Genomic DNA, 26276 nt, shown 5'->3' with positions numbered 1-26276 from the left:
CGACTAGAAGATCTTTTGTCATGATAAGACCTTGACTTGGAGCTTCTTTCTTTGCTTCTACTCTTGTAGAATTTGTTGAAGTTCTTCACCATTAAGCTCAATTCTTCATTGAAGGTTTGTTTCTCACTTGATGATGTGGGGGCTTCACTTGAGGCTTTGTAAGCACCACTTGACTTGTTGTGAAGTTCCTCCTTATCCTTGAGTGACATCTCATGAGCAACAATTCTTCCAATGACTTCCGTTGGCTTGAGATCTTTGTAGTTTGGCATCATTTGAATCAATGTGCACACGGTATCATACTTTCCATCCAATGCTCTTAGGATCTTCTTGATGATGAATCTGTCGGTCATCTCTTCACTCCCTAAGCCGGCAATCTCATTTGTGATAAGTGCAAGCCTAGAGTACATTTCAGCGACACCTTCACCATCCTTCATTTTGAACTTGTCAAGCTGACTTTGGAGCACATCCAACTTGGATTCCTTGACGGATTCGGTACCTTCGTGCATATCAATCAAAGTATCCCAAATTTCCTTTGCATTCTCAAGACGGCTGATTTTGTTGAATTCTTCGGGGCACAATCCGTTGAAGATGATATCACAAGCTTGAGCGTTGTATTGCAGCATCTTCAATTCTTCCGCATTCGCTTCACGGTTCGGTTCTCTCCCATCAAAGAATTCACCTTGCAAGCCAATACAAATAATTGCCCAAACGGCGGGGTTATGTCCGAGAATATGCATTTTCATCTTATGCTTCCAACTAGCAAAATTAGTACCATCAAAGTAAGGACCTCTACGGTGATAATTTCCCTCGCTAGACGCCATACTCTCCTAGGTTGTGAAACCAAGGCTATGACCACCAAAAGCTATGGAAATCAAAGCAAATGGAGACCAAAGCTCTGATACCACTTGTAGGACCTTGAAGTATGTCTAGAGGGGGGTGATTAGACTACTTGACCAATTAAAAACTTAACCTTTTCCCAATTTTAGAGTTTGGCAGATTTTAGCTATCTTAGGACAAGTCAAGCAATCATCACACAATTCAAGCAAGCATGCAAAGAGTATATAGGCAGCGGAAATTAAAGCATGCAACTTGCAAGAAAGTAAAGGGAAGGGTTTGGAGGATTCAAACGCAATTGGAGACACGGATGTTTTTGGCGTGGTTCCGATAGGTGGTGCTATCGTACATCCACGTTGATGGAGACTTCAACCCACGAAGGGTAACGGTTGCGCGAGTCCACGGAGGGCTCCACCCACGAAGGGTCCACGAAGAAGCAACCTTGTCTATCCCACCATGGCCGTCGCCCACGAAGGACTTGCCTCACTAGCGGTAGATCTTCACGAAGTAGGCGATCTCCTTGCCCTTACAAACTCCTTGGTTCAACTCCACAATCTTGTCGGAGGCTCCCAAGTGACACCTAGCCAATCTAGGAGACACCACTCTCCAAGAAGTAACAAATGGTGCGTTGATGATGAACTCCTTGCTCTTGTGCTTCAAATGATAGTCTCCCCAACACTCAACTCTCTCTCATAGGATTTGGATCTGGTGGAAAGAGGGTTTGAGTGGAAAGCAACTTGGGGAAGGCTAGAGATCAAGATTCATATGGTAGGAATGGAATATCTTGGCCTCAACACATGAGTAGGTGGTTCTCTCTCAGAAATGGTAAGTTGGAAGTGTAGGTTTAGTCTGATGGCTCTCTCCATGAATGAAGAGGAGGTGGAGGGGTATATATAGCCTCCACACAAAATCTAACCGTTACACACAATTTACCAAACTCGGTGGGACCGATTCAACAGACTCGATCGGACCGATTTAGTAAACCTAGTGACCGTTAGTGATTTTCGGTGGGACTGACATGCATCTCGGTGAGACCGATTCGGTTAGGGTTAGGGCATAACGTAATCTCGGTAAGACCGATTACACAAACTCGGTGAAACCGATTTTGGTAATAAGCTTTCCAGAGAGTTGGTCAGGTAAACTCGGTGGGACCGACTTGCTCTTTTCGGTGGGACCGAAATGTTACAAGAGGGAAACAGAGAGTTTACATTGCAATCTCGGTGGGACCGATCGGTCACTTCGGTTAGACCGAAACGTTACGAAGGGAAACAGAGAGATTACAATCCCATCTCGGTGAGACCGAGATCCCTATCGGTAAGACCGATTTGCTTAGGGTTTGTGGCAGTGGCTATGACTTTTGGAATCGGTGGCGCCGGATTGGAAGAATCGGTGTGACCGATTTTGGCTTTGGGTTTAGGTCATTTGTCGATGTGGGAAAGTAGCTGAGGGTTTTGGAGCATATCACAAAGCACATGAAGCAAGAGGCTCATTAAGCAACACCTCATCCCTCCTTGATAGTATTGGCTTTTCCTATAGACTCAATGTGATCTTGGATCACTAAAATATAAAATGAAGAGTCTTGAGCTTTTGAGCTTGAGCCAATCCTTTGTCCTTAGTATTTTGAGGGATCCACTTTCATCATCCATGCCATGCCATTCATTGAGCTTTCCTGAAATAATAGTCTTGGAATAGCATTAGCTCAATGAGCTATATGTTGTTATGAATTACCAAAACCACCTAGGGATAGTTGCACTTTCATCTCGCCCCTCCGCTGCCATGGAGGACAAGGACCAGAGGGGAAACCCTCCTCCCATCTAGGGGGGAGTCCAAGGAAGAGGAAGAAGGAGGGGGGCTCTCTCCCCCTCTCTCTCGGTGGCGCCAGAACACCATCGGGGCCATCATCGTGACGGCGATCTACACCAACAACTTTGTCGCCATCACCACCAACTCTCTACCCCTCTATGCAGCTATGTAACCTTTCTTTTACCCATTGTAATATCTACTTAAACATGGTGCTCAACGCTATATATTATTTCGCAATGATGTATGGCAATCCTATGTTGTTTGAGTAGATCTGTTTTGTCCTATGTGTTGATTGATTATCATGATTGGTTTGAGTTGTATGTTTTATTATTGGTGTTGTCCTATGGTGCTCTCCATGTTGCGCAAGCGTGAGGGATCCCCGTTGTATGGTTTGCAATACGTTCATGATTCGCTTATGGTGGGTTGCTAGAGTGACAGAAGCTTAAACCCAAGTAAGTGGGTTGTTGCGTATGGGAGTAAGGAGGACTTGATACTTTAATGCTATGGTTGGGTTTTACCTTAATGATCTTTAGTAGTTGCTGATGCTTGCTAGAGTTCCAATCATAAGTGCATATGATCCAAGTAGAGAAATTATGTTAGCTTATGCCTCTCCCTCATATAAAATTGCAATAGTGATTACCGGTCTAGTTATCAATTGCCTAGGGACAAATAACTTTCTTGTGAAAAAAATCTCTCTACTAAAACTAACATAATTGCTTGTTTATGTAAACAGCCCCTAGCTTTTATTTACATGTTCTTTATTATCTTGCAAACCTATCCCTTCACACTTACAAAGAACTTCTAGTTTCATATCTGTTCTAGGTAAGGAGAACGTCAAGTGTGCGTAGAGTTGTATCGGTGGTCGATAGAACTTGAGGAATATTTGTTCTACCTTTAGCTCCTTGTTGGGTTCGACACTCTTACTTATCGAGAAAGGCTACAATTGATACACTATACTTGTGGGTTATCAGGTGCTTTTGTGTAGCTCAGGCGGGTGCCTAGGATGTTCTGAGATAAAGGAGAACCGGCTAGGGCACCGACGGCGGCCTCCATGGGATACAAGCGGAAATGGACTCCCGTGTTCTAGTTCTCCTCGATGATGGCGGCGGGCACGAACGTGCGGGTCGCCAACTCATCGACATCTGCGCAGCTGACTTCTTTCTCTGCGTGCATGGCTCGGCTACGCGCGCATTGACGGCGGATGGCGCGGTAACATGCATTGGATGCGGCGATGCCCGTGCTGGCGTGGAGCAACTCGCCACTCCTCATCGAGCTGCCCTAGAGCGGCGAGTTGCTGAACGTCGGCTTGGCACTGCAACTAGCTCCATCGGGCTAGGCGAGGGAGGTGGAGCAGTGAGCTGCCTTGCTCATATCCGATGAGCTCGGCGAGCCACACAGCCGGCTTGTATGCCGGAGAACTGCTCTTCGGAAGCCATCGGGAGAATGGAGAAAATGGTGAAGGAGGAGATGGGGGAGCAGCGAAGGGGAGCGATTCTTGCCTGGCATCTGGCTTCATTTAAATAGAGGGCGGACTGGAGGAGTTCAGTAGGCATTGCCTTTAATGACGGCCCGCTCATGAACGGACGTGTGGCCGGAGTAGATTTCTCGGCTTCCATGCAGGTTTAATGGAGGCATATGAATGCGGCAAGGAGGCGTGTTCAGCCGGGCATGCAGCCGGTGGCGCCTTTGGCTGGCATGCCACTTTAATGGCAGAGGCAGTGAGAGGTCGTGTCTGTCCTGAGCCGCCTTCAATGCGGAGCGGCGCGTGATACGTCTCCAACGTATCTATAATTTTTTATTGTTCCATGCTATTATATTATCTGTTTTGAATGTTTTATATGCATTAATATGATATTTTATATTATTTTTGGGACTAACCTGTTAGCCTAGAACCCAGTGCCAGTTTCTGTTTTTTCCTTGTTTTTGACTTTTTCAGAAAAGGAATATCAAACGGAGTCCAAATGGAATAAAACTTTATGGTGATTTTGCTTGGACCAGAAGAAACCCACGAGACTCGGAGAGGAGGCCAGAAGACCCACAAGGCAGCCACAAGCTATGGGGGCACGCCCCAGGGGGGCGCCCCTGGCTGGTGGGCTCCTCGTGGACCGTCTTGACCTAATCTCTGCACTATAAATCCTCAAATATTCCCCTATACGAGAGGGCACACCAAAAATACTTTTTTGCCGCTGCAAGCTTTTGTTCCTATGAGATCCCATCTTGGGGCCTTTTCCGGCACTCCGCCGGAGGGGGATTCGATCACGGAGGGCCTCTACATCAACCTTGGTGCCCTTCTGATGAAGCGTGAGTAGTTTACCACGGACCTAAGGGTCCATAGTTAGTAGCTAGATGGCTTCTTCTCTCTCTTTGATCTTCAATACAATGTTCTCCTCGTTGTTCTTGGAGTTCTATTCAGTATAATCTTCTTTTGTGGTGTGTTTGTTGAGATTTGATGAATTGTGGATTTATCATCAGATTATCTATGAATATTATTTGAATCTTCTCCGAACTATTTTATGCATGATTAAGATATCTTTATATTTCTCTTCAAACTATCCGTTTGGTTTGGCCAACTATATTGGTTTTTCTTCCAATGGGAGAGGTGTTTAGTTTTGGGTTCAATCTTGCAGTGTCCTCACCTAGTGGTAGAACGGGTAGCAAGGCACATATTGTATTGTTGCCATCAAGAATAAAAAGATGGGGTTTATATCATATTGCTTGAGTTTATCCCTCTACATCATGTCATCTTGCTTAAGGTGTTACTCCTTCTTATGAACTTAATACTCTAGATGCATGCTAAATAATGGTCGATGTGTGGAGTAATAGTAGTAGATGCAGGTAGGAGTCGGTCTACTTTTCAAGGACGTGATTCCTATATTCATGATCATTGCCTTAGATATCATTATAATTATGCGCTTTTCTATCAATTGCTCAATAGTAATTTGTTTACCCACTATAGCCGATTCATGGGGCCATATGCTTAGATTTTACGAACAAATATGGTAATGAGACCCCGCTGATCTTGACAGTTTAAGCTGGCCCTTGGGGGCTACAGGTGCAAAATTGAATCATTACTATTTGAAGTCCCAAATCTTGAAAGTTTAAGCCAGCCCTTGGGGGCTACACATGCAAAATTCAAGGATTATTATTTAAAGTCCCGACTTATCTTGAAAATATAAGCCGATCCTTGGGGGCTACCGGATCTGATCTACAAGGCTATTTAGAACACTACTGGAATCAGCAGATTTGTCGTCCACCCATTCTTTGCCACCTGCTAGCTGACGGCAAAGGTAGGCTTTGCCATAAGCCAGCAGAAAGTGGACGACAAAGAGGCAGCGGACGGCAAAGGCTGGCTTTGCCATAAGCCATCTCTTTGCCGTCTGCTAGCGGGCGACAAAGAAAGATTTGTCATCAGCTAGCGGATGACAAAGAGGGGGTTCGGCCCAATGGCTGTCAACCCCTAATGGGTCCCCTCTTTGCCGTCCGCTAGCAGGCGGCAAATCTTCCTTTGCCGTCCGCTAGCAGACGGCAAAGAGGGGACGGACGACAAAGCTTTAGAATTGACTTAACGGCCGTGCCCCCCGCCGTCGCCCTCTCTCTCTGTCTCCTCTCCTCTTTCTTCCTCCCTCGTGCCACCCCACCCCACGCCATCGCCGCCACACCCTCCCCGTGCCGTCGCCGCCGCACCCTCCTCGCCCTGTCGCCGCCCCCTCCCAGCCCCGTCGCTGCCCCCTCCCTGCCTTCCCACCCCCTCCCGAGCCTCCCCGCCGTAGGCGCGGGTCAACCACCCCTCGAGGAGCGCCGCCCGTCGCCGCCCCGTCGCCGCCCCCCACGGTGAGCCCCAGCCACCCCCCTGTCCTATTTCCTTTTCTGTTTTTTCTGTTTTTCTTTTCTGTTTAGATTAGGTTTTTTAGTTTAAGTTTTTTCAGTTTAGGTTATTTAGTTTAATTAGTTTAGGTTTATTTAGTTCAAATAGTTTAGGTTTAGGTTTAATTAGTTTAGATTATATAGTTAGCTAGATTAGATTAATTAGATTAGATTACATTATATTAGTGTTAGGTTTTAGTTAAATAGTCATAATTAAAGGAAGTGAAAAAAGATGAAAAAAGTAGAAGAAAAGTAGAATAAGTAGAAGGGGGAAGAAGAAGAAGAAGAAGAAGAAGAAGAAGATGAGGAGGAGGAGGAGGAGGAGGAGGAGGAGGAGGAGAAAAGGGGGAGAAGATGAGAATAAAAGAGGAAAAAGTAAAAGAAGGAAGAAGGAAAATAAGAAGAAGAAGAGGAGGAGGAGTTATGTTTTTGTTCTGTTTTTTCTTTTCTGTTTTAGATAATAGATATATTAGTTATATAGCTAGCTAGATTAGATTATATTAATGTTAGGTTTTAGTTAAATAGTCATAATTAAAGGAAGTGAAAAAATATGAAAAAAGAAGAAGAAAAGTAGAATAAGTAGAAGGGGGAAGAAGAAGAGGAGTCGGGGTGTCGTGTCGAGGGTCAAGGGGTCGAGGTGTCATGTCGAGGGTCGGGGTCAAGGGGTCGAGGATTTGCAATCCCGACCACGACACCCCGACCCCGACATCCCGACCCCTCGACCCTCGACCACGACACCCCGACCCCTCGACCCTCGACCACGACACCCCGACCCCTCGACCCCCGACACGACACCCCGAATTTTTTTATTATGTTCATGATGATGATACACACTAATTTTTTTATTATATTTATGTTGTACTAATTTCGTTTACTCTTTCTCATTGCAGGTGTTAACATATGGTGGGCTTGGGTCGAGAGCGTTCCAAGCCTCCTACCTCGGCGCGTGGGAGGGGTGTTGTTATTCCACCCCACAACCTTCAGAGGGCGTTGGTAGACAGCATGCACACACCCCAGCACCTTTGGCGGGCGCTTCTTCTTCGGCCGGGAGAGGAGGTCGGGGGGAAAAGAGGGGTAGAGGTGGATGAGGCGCTGGCAGAGGTAGGAAGGTTGTTCTGCCTTCCTCGCTGCCACCCCCACTGAGTCTCCGGACCACCGGAGTGCTCCGTCTCAGGTGGACCTGTCTGATCTGGACCCATGTCAGACTCCGGTCCACGAGCCACGGGATGACGAGCCTCTGGTTGCCGAGCCACGGGTCGACGAGGCTCTGGTCGCCGAGCCTCGGGTCCCAGTGTCTTCCTCCCACGAGACTCGAGTCCCACAGTCTTCCTCCCAGGAGACTAGGGTCCCAGAGTCTTCGTCCCACGTGACTCCGGAGACTAGCGACCATGATGATGATCTCGACGAGACCTTATCTGAGGATAGCTACAGCGAGAGCGAGCGGGTTGAGGAGGGCAAGAGGGTCTACCAGCATGGTCGCACTAAGCTACCGTCCGTGCCGACGACCCGTGACTAGAGGTGGTTGATTCAGCCTAATGGGGAGAAGTAAGTGCATTTATTTACTCTTTTTAACATTTTGCCTTCATGTTTGTTCAAATTAATATCTAATGTGTTGGCCTTGTCATACTACAGGGGTTGGGTACACGCAGATAAGGTCTGCAGGCCCAACCAGGTCCTTGGTACTCTTGTTCGGCACCACTTCCGAGGTGGGTCACGTTGCCTGGTGAGGGTGAGATTCGATAGCTAGCATTGACCTGGGAGTTGTACCAGGCTGCCCCGGCCACGCCGGGGGAGATGGTCGACGGTGTCATGTGCGAGACGGAGACCGACATTGTGAGACGGTGGTTTTGGGTAAGTTCTCCTTTACAGAATTAAAAATCAACAGTACCTAGTGATTGTACTAGTGATCGGTGTTGTCTTGTTTGATTGCAGACCTTCTACAGGTGTCTTGAGGAACACGAGGTGGAGGCGGCTATGGTTCTCGAAGCCGAGTGCAAGCACCTACTTCAGAACACATGGCACGAGGCTTGGGTCCAGGCTATCCGAGACTACTACGCCTCGACTAACATCAGGAGGCAGAAGAAGAAGTGTCGCCTCAAGTATCTGAGTAAGGAGAAGTACATGACGATAATTACCTATTATTAAGGCCTTGTACCAGTTTCCTTGATTTGATTCGTAGGCGTAGCACTGAAAATTCTCTTTGTCTAACTTAGGTGCCCCCGAGATGGTGTGCGGATAAGATGGACTGTTGGGAGAGGTTGGTGGATGAGTGGTGCTCTCCCCAATGGCTAGCTGATACGTCTCCAACGTATCTATAATTTTTGATTGTTCCAATGATATGCCTTTATCTACTTTGATTGAGAATAATAATGAATCTATGGATGTGAATTTTGTTGGTAGGAATAGTTTTGGAAACAATGCTTATAGAGGAAACTTTAATCCTAGACCGTTCCCTAGTAATTCCTCTAATAATTATGGAAATTCCTAAAATAATTCTTATGGTAATTTTAATAAGATGCCCTCTGATTTTGAGAATAGTGTGAAAGAATTTATGATCTCTCAAAAGAATTTTAATGCTTTGCTTGAAGAAAAATTGCTCAAAGTTGATGATTTGGCTAGGAACGTTGATAGACTTTCGCTTGATGGTGATTCTCTTAAACTTAGATCTACTCCTCCTAAGCATGATATCAATGAGTCTCTCAAATCCATGAGAATTTCCATTGATGAGTGCAAGGAAAGAACCGCTAGATTGCGTGCTAAGAAATATTGCTTTATAAAGGCGGGTTCTTCTAGTTTTCGTGAAAATAATGATGAAGATCTTAAAGTTATTGATGTGTCCCCTATTAGATCTTTGTTTTTCAATATGAATCTTAATAAGAATGGGACTGGAGATGAGTCAACTTTAGTTAGAAGGCGTCCCAATAATTCGGAGTTTTTAGATCTCGATGCTAAATTTGGGAAAAGTGGGATTGGAGAGGTCATGACTTTAAATAGCATTGAACCCACTATCTCGGATTTCAAGGAATTTGATTATGATAATTGTTCTTTAGAAGGTTGTATTTCCTTGTTGCAATCCGTTGTTAATTCTCCTCATGTTTATAGTCAAAATAAAGCTTTTACCAAACATATCGTTGATGCCTTGATGCAATCTTATGATGAAAAACTTAATTTGGAAGTTTATATACCTAGAAAACTTAATGATGAGTGGGAACCTACTACAAAGATTAAAATTAAAGATCATGAGTGTTATGCTTTGTGTGATTTGGGTGCTAGGGTTTCCACAATTCCGAAAACTTTATGTGATATTCTAGGTTTCCATGATCTTGATGATTGCTCTTTGAATTTGCACCTTGCGGATTCCACCATTAAAAAGCCAATGGGAAGGATCAATGATGTTCTCATTGTTGCAAATATAAATTTTGGTGCTCATAGATCTTATCGTTCAGGATATAGATTGCAATCTTTCTTGCCCTATTATTCTTGGTAGACCTTTTCTTAGAATGATTGGCGCGATTATTGATATGAAGGAAGGGAATATTAGATTCCAATTTTCATTAAGGAAAGGCATGGAGCACTTTCCAAGAAAGAAAATTAAATTACCTTATGAATCTATCATGCGGGCTACTTATGAATTGAGTGCCAAAGATGGCACTACTTAGATCTATCTTCGCTTTTATGCCTAGCTAGTTGGGAGGCAACCCAATTTTATTTGTGTTTTTTGTTTTTGTTTCTGTTTAGTAATAAATTTTGCATCTACCTTCTATTTAGGTGTGTTTTTATGTTTTAATTAGTGTTTGTGCCAAGTAGAACCTATAGGATAACCTATGGTGATAGTTGATTTGATTCTGCTGAAAAACAGAAACTTTGCGCGCATGAAATTAGTTTTGTTAAATCACAAACACGTGATTTTGCATTGATTATTTTTTCTGTAGATCAATAGACAAATTTTCCAGGACTTCCTATTTTGGTAGGATTTTTAGAGTTACAGAAGTTTGCGTTAGTTACAGATTGCTACAGATTGTTCTGTTTTTGACAGATTCTGTTTTTCGTGTGTTGTTTGCTTATTTTGATGCATCTATGGCTAGTATTAAGTGGTATGAACCATAGAGAACTTGAAATACAGTAGGTTTAACACCAATATAAATAAAGAATGAGTTCATTACAGTGCCTTATGTGGTGGTTTTTCTTTCTTTCACTAACGGAGCTTATGAGATTTCCTGTTGAGTTTTGTGTTGTGAAGTTTTCAAGTTTTGGGTAAAGATTTGATGGACTATGGAATAAAGAGTGGCAAAAGCCTAAGCTTGGGGATGCCCATGGCACCCCAAGATATTCAAGAGTAGCCAAAAGCCTAAGCTTGGGGATGCCCCGTGAAGGCATCCGCTCTTTTGTCTTTGTTCATTGGTAACTTTACTTGGAGCTATATTTTTATTTGCCACATGATATGTGTTTTGCTTGGAGCGTCGTGTATGATATTAGTATTTTCTTTTTAGTTTTACACAATCATCCTTGCTGTACACACCTTTTGGGAGAAGCCCACTTGATTGAAATTTATTAGAATACTCTAGGTGCTTCGCTTATATCTTTTGAGCTAGATAGTTTTTGCTCTAGTGCTTCACTTATATCTTTTAGAGCACGGCGGTGGCTTAATTTTGTAGAAATTGCTAGTCTCTCATGATTCACTTATATTATTTTGAGAGTCTCTTAGAACAGCATGGTATTTGCTATGGTTATAAAATTGGTCCTAGAATGGTAGGCATCCAAGTTGGGTATAATAAAAACTATCATAGGAAGTGAATTGGATGCTATGATCAATTTGATACTTGATAATTATTTTGAGATATGGAGGTAGTGATATTAAAGTTGTGCTAGTTGGGTGATCATGAATTTTAAGAATGCTTGTGTTGAAGTTAGCAAGTCCCGTAGCATGCACGTATGGTTAAAGTTGTGTAACAAATTTGAAACATGAAGTGTCCTTGGATTGTGCATCCTTATGAGTGGCGGTCGGGGATGAGTGATGGTCTTTTCCTACCAATATATCCCTCTAGGAGCATGCACGTAGTGCTTAGTTTTTGATGACTTCTAAATTTTTGCAATAAGTATATGAGTTCTTTTGACTAATGTTGAGTCCATGGATTATACGCACTTTTACCTTTCCATCATTGCTAGCCTCTTCGGTACAGTGCATTGCCCTTTCTCACCTTGAGAGTTGGTGCAAACTTCACCGGTGCATCCAAACCACGTGATATGATACTCTCTATCACACATAAACCTCCTTATATCTTCCTCAAAACAGCCATCATACCTACCTATTATGGCATTTCCATAGCCATTCCGAGATATATTGCCATGCAACTTTCCACCGTTCCGTTTATCATCATGACACGCATTACTATTGTCATATTGCCATTGCATGATCATGTAGTTGACATCGTATTTGTGGCAAGGCCACTTTGCATAATTTTTCATACATGTCACTCTTGATTCATTGCACCATCCCGATACACCGTCGGAGGCATTCATATAGTCATATCTTGTTCTAGTTTCGAGTTGTAATTCATAAGTTGTAAATCAATAAAAGTGTGATGATCATCATTATTAGAGCATTGTCCCCAAAAAGAAAAAAAGAAAGGCCAAAAAAAAGGCCAAAGAAAAAAAAGAAAGGCCAAAATAAGAAAAAAAGTAAAGGCCCAAAAAAAAGAAAAAAATAAAAAAAATAAAAAGGGGCAATGCTACTATCTCTTTTCCACACTTGTGCTTCAAAGTAGCACCATGTTCTTCATATAGCGAGTCTCATATGTTGTCACTTTCATATACTAGTGGGAATTTTTCATTATAGAACTTGGCTTGTATATTCCTACGATGGGCTTCCTCAAAATGCCCTAGGTCTTCGTGAGCAAGCAAGTTGGATGCACACCCACTAGTTTCTTTTGTTGAGCTTTCATTCATTTATAGCTCTAGTGCATCTGTTGCATGGCAATCCCTACTCCTCATGTTGACATCAATTGATGGGCATCTCCATAGCCCGTTGATTATCCTCGTCAATGTGAGACTTTCTCCTTTTTTGTCTTCTCCACACAATCCCCATCATCATATTCTATTCCACCCATAGTGCTATATCCATGGCTCACGCTCATGTATTGCGTGAAAGTTGAAAAAGTTTGAGATTATTTAAGTACGAAACAATTGCTTGGCCTATCATCGGGGGTGTAGAATTTGGGAACATTTTTGTGTGACGAAAATGAAGCATAGCCTAACTATATGATTTTGTAGGGATGAACTTTCTTTAGCCATGTTATTTTGAGAAGACATGATTGCTTTGATTAGTATGCTTGAAGTATTACTATTTCTTATGTCAATATGAACTTTTATCTTGAATCATTTGGATCTGAACATTCATGCCACAATAAAGAAAATTACACTGAGAATTATGCTAGGTAGCATTCCACGTCAAAAAATTCTATTTTTATCATTTACCTACTCGAGGACGAGCAGGAATTAAGCTTGGGGATGCTTGATACGTCTCCAATGTATCTATAATTTTTTATTGTTCCATGCTATTATATTACCCATTTTGGATGTTTATGGGCTTTATTTTACACATTTATATCATTTTGGGGACTAACCTACTAACCGGAGGCCCAGCCCGTATTGCTGTTTTTTGCCTATTTCAGTATTTCGAAGAAAAGGAATATCAAACGGAGTCCAAACGGAATGAAACCTTTGGGAGCATGATTTTTGGAATGAACGTGATCCAGAGGACTTGGAGTGCAAGCCAAGAAGCAGCCGAGGCAGCCACGAGGGTGGAGGGCGCGGCCCTTATCTCGTGGGCCACTCGGGCGGCCACCAACCTACTTCTTCCTCCTATATATACCCACGTACCCCAAAAACATCCAGGGAGCCAACAAAAAAAATCCATCGTCGTAACCTTCTGTATCCGCGAGATCCCATCTTGGAGCCTTCGCAGGCGCTCCACCGGAGGGGGAATCGACCATGGAGGGCTTCTACATCAACACCATAGCCCCTCCGATGAGTTGTGAGTAGTTTACCACAGACCTTCGGGTCCATAGTTATTAGCTAGATGGCTTCTTCTTTTTTTGGATCTCAATACCATGTTCCCCCCCTCTCTTGTGGAGATCAATTCGATGTAACTCTTTTTGCAGTGTGTTTGTCGAGATTCGATGAATTGTGGGTTTATGATCAAGTTTATCTATGAGAAATATTTGAATCTCCTCTGAATTCTTTTATGTATGATTGAGTTATCTTTGCAAGTCTCTTCGAATTATCAAATTGGTTTGGTCTACTAGATTGATCTTTCTTGCAATGGGAGAAGTGCTTAGCTTTGGGTTCAATCTTGCGGTGTCCTTACCCAATGACAATAAGGGTTGCAAGGCACGTATTGTATTGTTGCCATCGAGGATAAAAAGGTGGGGTTTATATCATATTTCATGAGTTTATCCCTCTACATCATGTCATCTTTCTTAATGCGTTACTCTGTTCTTATGAACTTAATACTCTAGAAGCATGCTGGATAGCGGTCGATGTGTGGAGTAATAGTAGTAGATGCAGGAAGGAGTCGGTCTACTTGTCACGGACGTGATTCCTATATACATGATCATGCCTAGATAATCTCATAATTATTCGCTTTTCTATCAATTGTTCGACAGTAATTTGTTCACTCACTGTAATACTTATGCTATCTTGAAAGAAGCCGCTAGTGAAACCTATGGCCCCCGGGTCTATCTTTTGTCATATAAGCTTTCAATCTAATTTTATTTGCATCTTTACTTTTCCTATCTATATTATAAAATACCAAAAATATATTTATCTTATCATACTATCTCTATCAGATCTCACTTCCGCAAGTGGCCGTGAAGGGATTGACAACCCCTTTATTGCGTTGGTTGCGAGTTCTTTGTTTGTTTGTGTAGGTGCGTGGGACTTTTGAGGAGCCTCCTACTGGATTGATACCTTGGTTCTCAAAAACTGAGGGAAATACTTATGCTACTATTGTTGCGTCACCCTTTCCTCTTCAAGGAAAACCAACGCAAGCTCAAGACATAGCACTAGCCACCCACAACAAGGCCAGGGACAAGCGTGCCTAGATGCGAGGTCTGTCGCACCATCAAGGGAGCTCCAACCTATTTGAGTACGGGGATCACTAGGTATGTGGTTCGATTCATTCAATTTCATTCTTCATGCTAGCTTTAATTACTAATTTACCTCTGTTCCTCTCTTTCAGGCAAAATACAACAAGAAGGAGGTGCCTCCGCTGTACGACCTCTATGCCATGGCCCATAGTGCCCCGTTCAAGAAGGCCAAGGCATTCTCGGAGGATGACCTCAATCACCCAGAGAGCTTCACCAACATCTCCTCCCAGAACAAGCTTGTGAGGTACAGAGACTGGGGGAAGGAGATGAAAGGCGAGGACTTCAACCCGAGCCAGAGTCCTTTTGATCCTGAGCTCGTGATGCTATCTGGTGATGGGAGGAAACATGCACACATAGCCATTGGGGATGGGCTCATACGTTATCCTATACGTCTCTCGGAGATCAAGAAGCGGCAGACAAAGTCTCTTCCCGAGATGGGGCCTCGACCATGGCCAGTGGATCTCGCTATCGAGGCTAGGGCCTAGGAGCTTCTGGCGGAGGCAACCAGGCAGGCGGACGAGAAGGTGAGGGACATGGAGGAGAGGATGACTAATATGCTGGAGGCGGAGAGGAACCGGAACGACTTGACCATTTTTTCACTGAACTACTCGAACTTTTTGTTCAAAAAAGCGGAAATAGCTCAGTTCAAGAGAGGGTTGAGCTTCATCGGTTAGTGTGCACCAAAGGATGAGGTTTTGTGAGTCACCGGGCACTATACAAGATCCTCATGGTAAGTTTCTCCCGCATACTAGTTAAATCATGCACGCAATGTTCGTTTCATTACTAACTCATATGACTGACTCGTGAAAACAAAATGTGCAGTCCGTGTGCGAGAAAACTGGCCAGACGCCTCTGCCGATGCCCCAGATTGCTATAGCGGACACGGTGAGTTTCATTTGAATGGCTGTTAGTTACTAGTATTCACATTTCAGTTGCATCATGCTAACTAAACATTGCAAATGATCTTTCGTGCAACACGCCTCCCACAAAGGATCGACCGATCCTTCTCCGTCTCACGGTGGCGCAACCCCGACCGACCCTTCACCTCCCGGATCATGGTAATTTTTCCCAAGTGTTTTGCTTAACAAATGCTTTGTTAGCTAGAAAATGGCATATAACAACCTAGGATAGCTCAATAATGGTCTATAGCTAGCTTAGCTAGTTCACTTATGACATAATTAGCCCACTTAGATACAAAATGGCATAACAACCTAGGATGGCTCAATAATGATCTATAACTAGCTTAGCTACTTCATTTATGACATAATTAGCTCACTTAGGTACAAAATGGCATAACAACCTAGGATAGCTCAATAATGATCTATAATTAGCTTAGCTACTTCATGTATGACATAATTAGCTCACTTAGGTACAAAATGGCATGACAACCAAGGATAGCTCAATAATGATCTATAATTAGCTTAGCTACTTCATTTATGAAATAATTAGCTCATTTAGGTACAAAATGGCATGACAACCTAGGATAGCTCAATAATGATCTATAATTAGCTTAACTACTTCATTTACGACATAATTAGCTCACTTAGGTACGAAATGGCATAACAACCTAGGATAGCTCAATAATGATCTATAATTAGCTTAACTACTTCATTTATGACATAATTGGCTCACTTAGGTACAAAGTGACCTACACACTTAGCATTTTTACCTACCTTAGCTAAAAAATAGCATTTTTACCTACCTTAGTTAGAAGAAGCTTCTTCTTCTTCTTCTTCTTCTTCTTCTTCTTCTTCTTTTTCTTATAGCTAGTCTTCTTATTCTTCTAACTTTCAACTTTCCTAATTTGCAGATTTGCTTGGGATGAGGAAGCTAGCATTGATGGAAACTTGTTGCAAAATTGTACTTGTGCTTGTGCTTCTTTGTTATTTGTGGAAACTTGGTGGATATGTTGTTGGTTGGAAACTTGTTGGATATCTCTTGTTGCAAACTTATTGTATATATGGAAATGTTGGAAACTTGTATATATCTCTTGTTGGAAACTCATTGTTGAAAATACTTTGAAATGTGTCTATATATATATATATATAGGACAAATTTTCCCTACTACCGGGTGTAGTTACTCCCACTTTTGTTTCATACGTTCTGAGTAGTATCTATCATATCGGAGTATGTACGCGTAATATGTAGTATATAAGAATGTTTAGGTAGTACATATACTACTTTTTGTTAGTATGTACCATATTTTGTGCATACTTCATTTCGCGTATAAATATGTACGTATTTCACAAATACAATAAAACTATAAGCTAACTTGCAATTTTTTCATATAACTCACTTTGGAGTATCTTAGATATAGTATATGAACATAATAAAAATAATAAAGTAGAGTATATACTACCACATGGTAGTATATAAGAAATGGGTGTAGCTACACCCGGTATATGAAATTCTATCAAAATTGAATGAATTTAAGAAAAAACAGAAAAAACATGGGCTATATAGACACTTTGCCGTCTGCTAGCGGACAGCAAAGAGCTTTGTCATCCGCCAGCAGACGGCAAAGCTACCACGTGGCAGCTACCTGTGCAACCTGGCAATTAGGGGTTGGCCTATTTGGCAGATTTGTCGTCAGCCAGCAGATAGCAAAGGCCTTTGCATCTTTGTCGTCCGCTGGCTGATGGCAAAGCACACCATTAACCACTTAACGGACCTGAACTACCACGTGTGCCGTCTAAGCTCTTTGCCGTCAGCCAGCGGATGACAAAGCCTTTTTCATCTTTGTCGTTCGCCGGCTGATGGCAAAGAGCCCTTTGCCGTAGCCTATTCAGTCGGACATGTTGCCGTCTGCTGGCTGACGGCAAAGGTCTTTGCCGTCCACCATGTATGCTTTTGCCGTCAGCCTTGGTGGACGGCAAAGTTCCTCATTCCTATAGTGAAAGTCTACAATACATTCAAATCTATCATATCCTGTAAACTTGTCAGCTGATAAAGTATGTTCATATGAAGAGAGCTGTAGTGTTTACCTCAAAATGCTCCTTCATCAAGTTCACTAAGTCGGTCTCAAAATCGCGGCTTGTGTGTAGGTGGTTCAAGTACCCGGAGTGAATTTCTTGAGTGATGTAGTGAGCGTAGCCCTCCAACTTCATTGACCACTTGCCTTTGTCAGCAATGGATATTTCTTCCTTAGCGCTGTGCTTTGACAAGACAGTGGGATTCCCTGGCGCTGTATAGCCAAGCCTAGTGATGATAACATCATCAGCCTTCTCTTTCACTAGGCTTGATGGGACTTGGCGGCTTGATGGGACTTGGCGGCTTAGTGGTGGCTGGGTTAACGTCCATTTGATCCATGGTGATGTTGTGTTCGTCCAGTGGCGGTTCATCAGTTGTGGCTTCAGGGGCATGGTGGGAGGTCTCTGTTGGTTGCTGCTCCGACTCAGAAGGGTTTACAGTGGTTTTTGTCACCTTTATTTTCTAGCTGGGCTTTGCCATAGCTCTGTGAATGAAACACAAGATGAGGTTAACACAACAATTGAGTACATGATTGAAAGCAGAGATTTAATATTCTTACCCAGGCACAGTCTTGAAGACTGGGACATGAGTCCCCATTGAGTCACCAGAGGAGGAACGAGATGTTTCCTAATAATTTGAATCGGAAGGATTAAGAGGTTGTCGAAAAAGACCGGCCTTGGGATAAGTTAAGTCGAAAATTGTTGAGACCTCTGGACGACGCTTGCGGGGAGCTGGAGTATTGGGTAAGCCGGAGGAAAGGATCCCGCCTCCATTGTTCCAGGTTGTGCGGCGAGCTTTCATGTTGCTGCTTCTTCAAAATAAAGTTGGGATCCAAATAAGCCAAAGGATGAGAAAACCTTGCTTTCCGGATTGCTTGTCAAGTTTTCTGTTTTGGCAGAGATTCTGAGCCGGAGGAAAGAACAATTACCTCTTCGTCACTCGCACGGCTAGCTTCCACTTCATTCTGATAATAGTCATTGTCAATGAGATGTACAAAAAATGAGCCAAGAGAATCAAGTTCTACCTCTGACTCATCATCATCACCATCGTCATCCAAGTCCAGTAACTCGGAGGGGTCGGTCTTCTTCTTGGCAGGCTTTTTGTTAACCTTGGTCTTGGCCCGAGTCTGCTTGGCCAGTTTGCCTTGCAGCTTCTTCTTCCAAAAGGAGAATCAGCTTGTGAGAAGTCAGATGATTATAAGAGGACAATATTAATGAAAACATGATTCAACTAGAAAAAGTATGGGCAAAACTTACAACTGGCGGCTGGTTGAACATGCAGAAAGGACTAAGTCCTCTTTTACTGCACTCTGCCCAGCTTTCATTCAACAAAGACTTGGTCGCTTCATTGACTTCTGCGTCAGATAATTGGATTTCGCAGTGGCGTTGTGGATCTTTCAAATTGCTGGTGTACTCGCACATTAAGCCGGGGCGGTGGCTTAAGGGCAGAATCCTCCAAGAGACCCAGCACCGAACAAGGTCGATGCCGGTTAGGCCATTATCCATGAAGGCTTTGATCTTTGAAAAAATGGGCGCATACTTGGCTCGTTCCTTCGTGTTGATCTGCTGTGGGAGTTGATGTGTGTTGCTGAGCTGGTGTTCACGGTAACCCAGCAAGGGATTCTCACCCTCTGGAGATGCATCTTGGCAATAGAACCAAGTTTGGTTCCAGTCCTTGGGACGACTGGGCGGCTTGGCATAGGGGAAGGTGGCCTCTTTCCGTTTCTGAATTGAAACTCCACCTAGTTCCAAGCTGGGCATGTCGGTGAACTCCGTCTGCCGGTTCAAATAATAAAATTTCCTGAACAGTTCGACAGTGGGTTCCTCTTGAAGATAAGCTTTGCAAAATACTTGGAAGTTGCAAATGTTGGAGATAGAATTGGGCCCAATGTCTTGAGGATGAAGTTGGAAGAATTGTATCACGTCTTGAAAGAATTTTGAGCTAGGCGGGGTAAACCCCCGGATCATATGATCAGTAGAAATGATTACTTCTCCTTCCTTGGGCTTAGGAGGATTTTCGGTGCCTGGGACCCTCCAATGCAGTGGCGGTGCCAAGATCAAAACCTTGTGATGTCAAACTTTACTAATAATTTTTTAAATCATAAACATGAATACAAAACATCTTACCTCAAAAATTTATCCATTTATCAAACCAAATACCTGGCAAAATAAATCTATTACTAAGAAAAGGGAATATGAAATTCTTATTCTTAATCAAAATAATCTCCTACGTCCTGAATCCTAATATTGTTAGTGAGAGAAAAAGTGGAAAATAATGTACTGCATTGCTGTTTTTGCACATAAAACAAACAAGTAGAAGTAGAAAAGTGGAGGGCCTTGCCTTGTGTTGGATCAGATACTGATTGCATACTAGTATAGTAGTATTGATCAATTGGTTCAGCGTTTCAGACGGACAATTCATGTGCAGCCGCGGGTGCGCCACTCATGGCTCGCTAGACGGCCCAAGGTGGTTGTTCCTCGCGTCTCATGTCTAGAGTCCAGCCAAAGATCACCGGCGCCTGGATGGGAAGTCTGGAGACGATGCGCTTCGGCGGCTGTCCACGGTCATTGGAGAGGCATGTGTGAAGGGGAGGTAAGGACATCACGTAATTTGGGGATCAAGCGATACAGTGCGATCAGTTAAGGGATTTTGGACTTTCTTCTTGCTATATGGCCCAGTAGTGGCCCAACTAATTGTTATAGAAGCAGGGAATGAGAGAATAGATGGGCCTGTGTAGTTAAATTCCAAATATTGCTGGTTCAACGACGTGGTATGAAGACGTGAGACGTGGCGGTCAATGTCGTACGAAAATCCTGTGTAGTCAAGCGACTACACAGTTATAGCGTGGCTTCGCCACAGTTCCAATGGATGTTGTCTTTCTTGGCTAAGACGCCAGTTTCAACAAAATTGTTCAAATCTTCCTCGGTGACCTGGGCTGCTACCCAGTTGCATGAAATGAAGGTCTTAGTCTTTGTTGATGATGATCTGAAAAGAATTTTTTTGCCGGTTTAAGATTATGTCATTAAGCCGATCATTGGTTCAAAGGTAAGGACTGTAAACATGTAGTGTGTTAAGCCGGAGGATAGTGTTGAAGTTATGAAAAGCAATCTATTGGCGGCTTAAAAGCGGACTAATGGTACCTGGCGGATTATGGTTTATCAGTTAAGCCGCCCACACAACTATCAGTTTTTCAGATCTATGAGTGAAGAATTGCTAAGTGTTGGACAAACAGTTTTCACAGATCGGTGCTATAATTTTTGGATCTACGGCAGTTCAGATAATCAAGAAAAATTCTAAACCTAAGTGGCGGCAGCAGAACATTTCACATGTTCAGATGAGATCTCTTAAGGAGGGGAAACGTTCAAATATCAAATATGAGTGTTAAACTGATGTCGCGCAAGATGAGTACCAAACTCAGATCAAAACTACAAGAGATAGGAAGGAACAGAGGAACGGAGATGAACTCCGAAGAACTCGAGCAAACACTAATGAAGATCTATGGAGAGGAAAGAGGGGACCTTACAGAGACTGTTGAACAACGAAGGCGTGCGATGGTGTTTCTGGTGCGCTCAGGTTGATGCAGCGGACGAAGGTCGACGGCGGCGGCGGAGCTCGGGCGCTTGAGGCGTTTGAGGAAGAGGACTAAGACGAGGAGGCAAGGGAAAAAACTAAAAAGGACCCCTATCCCTATTTATAAGGCAGTGGATAGATGGCATGCATGGGAATCGAGGAGGCTGAAAAGTGGTTATGTGACAGCACAGATGCCTCGATTTTCGGAGGTTCATTAAAAGTGAAGGGATATTGAGATTTGGGCCTCGTGTGATATTAATGTGAGATGACGTCATGGTGGGTTACCACAATTCTGTGAGCTGACGTCACGGTGGGTTATAAGATTTCATAAGGACTGACGAGGAAGGATTTTTTTTAAAGTCAAGTGTTGAAGATTGATATGAACAAGTTCACATCAACCTGGGGCCTAATGCTGGGGGTATAACTATTAGGTATGACCCGCCCAGGAGGGGCCGGGTCATACCACTGGCGGTTCATAATGAGAAGGCCCAAGAAGATGTTGAAGATGAAGGTTCATGAAGCAAGCTTACTGAAGGCCCAAGACCCAGAGGAGACTTGAGGCCCACGGGCATAAACCGCCATATGTTTAACTTGTATGTTAAGGAAAGTTTAGTTTTGTAATCGAGTCGGACACGTTGTGTATGAGCCGGCCGGGACTCTGTAAGCCGCCGGGCATCAGCCTGTGTATATAAAGGGGTGACCCAGCGGCGGGTTAAGGCAAGAAACAACAAGTCGAGAACTAGGTCAAGCGTATTCTCTCCATGGTAATTGAAACCCAAAAAATGCAACCTAAAGCAGGAGTAGGCCTTTACCTCGTTGCGAGGGGCTGATACGTCTCCAACGTATCTATAATTTTTGATTTCTCCATGCTTCTTTATCTATTGTTTTGGACTATATTGGGCTTTATTTTCCACTTTTATATTACTTTTGGGACTAACCTATTAACCGGAGGCCCAGCCCAGAATTGTTGTTTTTTGCCTTTTTTTAGTATTTCGAGGAAACAGAATATCAAACGGAGTCCAAACGGAATGAAACCTTCGGGATCGTGATTTTCCAACCGAACGTGATCCAGGAGACTTGGACCCTACTCCAAGAAGCTTCTGGGGAGGTCACGAGGGTGGAGGGTGCCCCCCTGGGTGCGCCCCCCTACCTCGTGGGCCCCTCGGAGCTCCACCGACGTACTCCTTCCTCCTATATATACCTACATATCCCCGAATGACCAGAACGGGAGCCAAAAACCTAATTCCACCACCGCAACTTTCTGTATCCACGAGATCCCATCTTGGGGCCTATTCCGGAGCTCCGCCGGAGGGGGCATCCACCACGGAGGGCTTCTACATCATCACCATAGCCCCTCCGATGAAGTGTGAGTAGTTTACTTCAGACCTTCAGGTCCATAGCTAGTAGCTAGATGGCTTCTTCTCTCTTTTTGGATCTCAATACAATGTTCTCCCCCTCTCTCGTGGAGATCTATTCGATGTAATCTACTTTTTGCGGTGTGTTTGTTGAGACCGATGAATTGTGGGTTTATGATCCAGTATTATCTATGGAAAATATTTGATTCTTCTCTGAATTCTTTTATGTATAATTGAGTTATCTTTGCAAGTCTCTTCGAATTATCTTTTTGGTTTGGCCAACTAGATTGGTAGTTCTTGCAATGGGAGAAGTGCTTAGCTTTGGGTTCAATCTTGCGGTGTCCTTACTCAGTGGCAGAAAGAGTTGCAAGGCACGTATTGTATTGTTGCCATCGAGGATAACAAGATGGTTTTTTTATCAGATTGCATGAATTTATCCCTCTACATCATGTCATCTTGCTTACGGCGTTACTTTGTTTTTACTTAATACTCTAGATGCATGCTGGATAGCGGTCGATGAGTGGAGTACTAGTAGTAGATGCAGAATCGTTTCGATCTACTTGTTTTGGACGTGATGCCTATATACATGATCATCACCTAGATATACTCATAACTATGCTCAATTCTGTCAATTGCTCAACAGTGATTTGTTCACCCACCGTAGAATACTTATGCTCTTGAGAGAAGCCACTAGTGAAACCTATGGCCCACGGGTCTATTCTCATCATATCAATCTATATCACTTTATTTATTTGCTTTGTTTTTACTTTGCCTTTACTTTTTACTTTGCATCTATCTATCAAAAATTCCAAAAATATTATCTCTATCAGATCTCACTCTTGTAAGTGACCGTGAAGGGATTGTCAACCCCTAAGCGTTGGTTGCGAGTTGCTATCGTTTTGTGTAGGTACAAGGGACTTGTGCGTGGTCTCCTACTGGATTGATACCTTGGTTCTCAAAAACTACTTACGCTACTTTATTGCATCATCCTCTCCTCTTCGGGGAAATCCAACGTAGTGCTCAAGAGGTAGCAAGAAGAATTTCTGGCGCCGTTGCCGGGGAGGCTCACGCAAGCAAGTCAACCATACCAAGTACCCATCGCAATCCCTATCTCTCGCATTACATTATTTTCCATTTGCCTCTCGTTTTCCTCTCCCCCACTTCACCCTTGCCGTTTTATTCGCCCTCTCTTTCCCAGTCTCCTCCTCTCTTTCCCGTTTGCCTTTTTCCCCTTTGCCTTTCTGTTTGCTTGTGTGTTGGATTACTTGTTGCCATGGCACAAGATAATACCAAATTGTGTGATTTCTTGAATACCAATAATAATGATTTCCTTAGTACTCCGATTGCTCCTCTTAATAATGATGAGTCTTGTGAAATCAATACCGCTTTGTTGAATCTTGTTATGAAAGATCAATCCGCCGGCCTTCCTAGTGAAGATGCCGCTACTCATCTAAACAATTTTGTTGATTTGTGTGATATGCAAAAGAAGAAAGATACGGATAACAATATTGTCAAATTGAAGTTATTTCCGTTTTCACTTAGAGATCGTGCTAAAGTTTGGTTTTCATCTTTGCCTAAAAATAGTATTGATTCTTGGAACAAGTGCAAAGATGCTTTTATCTCTAAGTATTTTCCTCCCGCTAAGATTATCACTCTTAGGAACGACATCATGAATTTTAAACAACTTAATCATGAGCATGTTGCCCAATCTTGGGAAAGAATGAAATTAATGCTTCTTAATTGCCCTACTCATGTTTTGAATTTATAGATGATCATACAAAACTTTTATGCTGGATTGAATTTTGCTTCTAGAAATCTTTTAGATTCGGCCACGGGGGGCACTTTTATGGAAATTACGTTAGGGGATGCTACCAAATTGCTTGATAATATTATGGCTAATTATTCTCAATGGCACACCGAAAGATCTTCTAGTAAAAAAGTGCATGTTATAGAAGAAATCAATGTTTTGAGTGAAAAGATGGATGAACTTATGAAGATGTTTGCTCCTAAAAATACTCCTCTTGATCCTAATGATATGCCTTTATCTACCTTGCTTGAGAATAATAATGAATCTATGGATGTGAATTTTTTTGGTAGGAATAGTTTTGGAAACAACGGTTATAGAGGGAATTTTAATCCTAGGCCTTATCCTAGTAATTCTTCTAATAATTATGGAAATTCCTACAATAACTCTTATGGAAATTTTAATAAGATGCCCTCTGAATTTGAGAGTAGTGTTAAAGAGTTTATGAATTCACAAAAGAATTTTAATGCTTTGCTTGAAGAGAAATTGCTTAAAGTTGATGATTTGGCTAGGAACGTTGATAGAATTTCTCTTGAAATTGATTCTTTAAAGCTTAGATCTATTCCTCCTAAGCATGATATCAATGAGTCTCTCAAAGCCATGAGAATTTCCATTGATGAGTGCAAGGAAAGAACCGCTAGGATGCGTGCTTCCAAAGATGCCTTTATTAAAGCGTGTTCTTCCAATCCCTATGAAAATCAAGATGAAGATCTAAAAGTCATTGATGTGTCCCCCATTAAATCTTTGTTTTGCAATATGAATCTTGATGAATCTGAAGATTATCTTCCTTTACCTAGAAGGCGTTTTAAGAATTCGGAGTTTCTAGATCTTGATGATGAAATTGATGAAACTGGGATTGAAATAAATAAAAACCATGATGTTGCTAAACCCACTATTTTGGATCTCAAGGAATTTAATTATGAAAATTGCTCTTTGATTGGTTGTATTTCCTTGTTGCAATCCGTGCTAGATTCTCCTCATTCTTATAGTCAAAATAAGGCCTTTACCGAACATATCGTTGATGCTTTGATACAATCATATGAAGAAAAACTTGAGTTGAAAGTTTCTATCCCTAGAAAACTCTATGATGAATGGGAACCTACTATTAAAATTAAAGATTATGAGTTTCATGCTTTATGTGATTTGGGTGCTAGTGTCTCTACTATTCCCAAAACTTTATGTGATTTGCTAGATTTCTGTGATTTTGATGATTGCTCTCTAAACTTGCATCTTACGGATTCCACTATTAAAAAACCTATGGGAAGAATTAATGATGTTCTTATTGTTTCAAATAGGAATTATGTGCCCGTAGATTTTATCGTTCTTGATATAGATTGCAATCCTTCGTGTCCTATTATTCTTTGTAGACCTTTCCTTAGAACGATTGGTGCAATTATTGATATGAAGGAAGGGAATATTAGATTCCAATTTCCCTTAAAGAAGGGTATGGAACACTTCCCTAGAAAGAAAATAAAATTACCTTATGAATCTATCATGAGAGACACTTATGGATTGCCTACCAAAGATGGCAATACCTAGATCTATCCTCACTTTTATGCCTAGCTAGGGGCGTTAAACGATAGCGCTTGTTGGGAGGCAACCCAATTTTATTTTGTGTTTTTTGTTTTTGATTCTCTTTGGGAATAAATAATCCATCTACCTTCTGTTTGGATGTGGTTTTATGTTTTAATTAGTGTTTGTGCCAAGTAGGACCTATAGGATAACCTACGATGATAGTTGATTTGATTCTGCTGAAAAAACAGAAACTTTGCGCGCACGAATATAATTTTGTTAAATCACAGGAACGTGATTTTGCGTTGATTCTTTTTTCTTCTGATCAATAAACAAATTTTCCAGGACTTCCTATTTTGGTAGAATTTTTAGAGTTCCATAAGTTTGCGTTAGTTACAGATTGCTACAGACTATTCT

Source organism: Triticum aestivum, chromosome 7B (genome assembly GCF_018294505.1).
Source record: "Triticum aestivum cultivar Chinese Spring chromosome 7B, IWGSC CS RefSeq v2.1, whole genome shotgun sequence".
Classification (NCBI taxonomy): Eukaryota; Viridiplantae; Streptophyta; class Magnoliopsida; order Poales; family Poaceae; genus Triticum; species Triticum aestivum.
Note: the sequence above shows the minus strand (reverse complement) of the source record.